This window comes from Carlito syrichta, unplaced genomic scaffold, assembly GCF_000164805.1.
Source record: "Carlito syrichta isolate Samal-C Ts95f unplaced genomic scaffold, Tarsius_syrichta-2.0.1 Scaffold302041, whole genome shotgun sequence".
In the NCBI taxonomy this organism is placed as follows: domain Eukaryota; kingdom Metazoa; phylum Chordata; class Mammalia; order Primates; family Tarsiidae; genus Carlito; species Carlito syrichta.
In genome coordinates, this window is record NW_007246137.1 from 69,562 (window position 1) to 71,553 (window position 1,992).

General features: G+C 56.7%; 1 pseudogene; it reads right to left on the reverse strand.

Annotated features, from left to right (window-relative positions):
• Positions 1-445: 445 nt before the first annotated feature.
• Positions 446-1,648, reverse strand: LOC103258252 (annotated as a pseudogene).
• Between the last annotated feature and the right edge of the window lie 344 nt (positions 1,649-1,992).

The following is a 1,992-nucleotide window of genomic DNA, read 5'->3' on the forward strand; positions in this document are numbered from 1 at the left end:
TTGGGGGTGGGGAGCAGCAGAGGAAGTGAGGTATGGGGCTGAACATGCCCAGCTCCACCCCATCCTTCCCTCCTAGGGAGAAAAGGGCTGGCAGTAGCAGGACAGTGGGGTTGGACAAGCTGTCCTATGGGTGGTGACGGTGGGCCCTCGGTTCTGTGCTGCTGGGTGGCTGCTGTGCCTAGGCTGGGGAAATCCCCAGAAAAGGAGAGGCAAACACTTTGGCTCCGGGGGGGAGGCGGGGGCTGAGCCCCTTTCACCTGCTCTGAGAGAACAGGACAAGTGCCAGTGCAGGAGTGGCAGCTGTGGCCAGAACCGTACAGTGAGGGGAGGCTGGAGAAGCCAGGAGTCTGTGGCTCTCAAGCTGTGTAGGGGTGGAGTGGGGGAGGTCCCCAGGGAGCCCCCAGGTCAGTCTGGGTCCCAGCCACACAGGGCATGTCCCTGTCAGTCAGAGGTGGAGAACAGGCACATCAAAGGGGTCACAGACACCTTCACTCTGTCCAGGTTGTAGATGAAATCATGGTCTCCCGGGGTGGAGCAAGACGGAGGAGGGGGCAACACTTCCGAGGACATCAACTCCTCCAGCAGCTCCGAGCTCACGCACTCTCGTGTGGGATCGAAGATTTCCAACAGCTCTTTGGGGAGTTCCAGAGCACTTGTGGGGTCCGCCTTGATGGGCTCAAAGGAGGGAAAAGGGTTCGGTCCAGATGAACTGCTGCTAGTACTATTGCTGCTGCCGCTGTCCAGCAGGGCAGAAGACGGCAGTGGCCGGGGGTCCAGTGCTGTCGGGCCCAGTGGGAGTGAGCTGAGCTCACCACTGTCCTTGCTCTCAGTTCCAGGGCCGCCGCTCACTGTGATCTCAGCTGTTGGGCTGGTCACCCCCTGGACGTCAGTACTGCCAGGGACAGGGGTAGGGGTGGTTAGCTGAGGACTGCTTGGGCGTGAGGCTTCCTGAGTCTGGGTTAGGGTAGGCATGGGCAGAGGTGGAGGGGTAGGAACAGCAGGGGGGTCTGGAGCAGCTCTTCAGGTGGTGGCACAGGAACAGCTACAGGTGAGTTCCATGCCTCTCTGTTCACCAACAGCACCTCGATGGGGCCACTCACACTCTTTAGGAGAATCTGGTACTTCTTCTGCCCATTGAGACCCTCTGGGATGGGCACCTCTAGGCTGGTGCCCGATGGGGCCCAATGACCAGGAGGGTGTCTCCAGCAAAGCATCTGCAGATGTCTTCGTGAGTCACGTAGGCCAAGCAGCTGTTCTGCACGTCCTCTGTGACGTTCCGGATGCTCTGCTGCACCCACACCTTGTGCTGGTCCAGTTCTTGCTCCCGCTGCTGCAGGATCTCTGCCTTGAGCTCAGTCAGCTTGTTGACAATCTCCCGGGTATTGCAGCCAGGCCCCACACCCTTCCACTGGAGGCTGTTCTTGGATTTTTTCTCGATCAATCTGACACCTTCCAGCACGTTGGTGATGTCGTAAATCCGCCGCTTCCGGCGCACAGCTAGGGTGTCAGCTGCCAGCTTGACATCGAGCACACCATCCTTCGCCTCCTGCAGAAGTGACACAAACTTGTTGGTGAGAAGTCCCAGGCTTTTCTCATGTCAGCTCGGAGTGCCTGGAGGTGGCAGCGCCTGTGGCCTGGCCTCTGCCATTGTGCCTGCCCGCCACCGCCCCTCAGCCAGCCCAGGCCAGGCCGGCGCCACCCACCAAGCATATTTTTAAATGCTCGATATCACTGATTATCAGGGAAATGCAAATTGCTAAACCACAATGAGATATCACCTCACAGTTTATAGAATGGCTGTCATCAAAAAACTAAAAGATAAAAGTTTTGGCAAAGATGTGGAGAAAAGAGAACCCCAGCACGCTTTTGGTGGGCATGTAAATTAGTATAGACATCTTGAAAAACATTACGGAGGTTCTTCAAAAACTAAAACTAGAACCACCATATGACCCATCAATCCCTGTAATGGGTACATAGCCAAAGGAAAAAGAT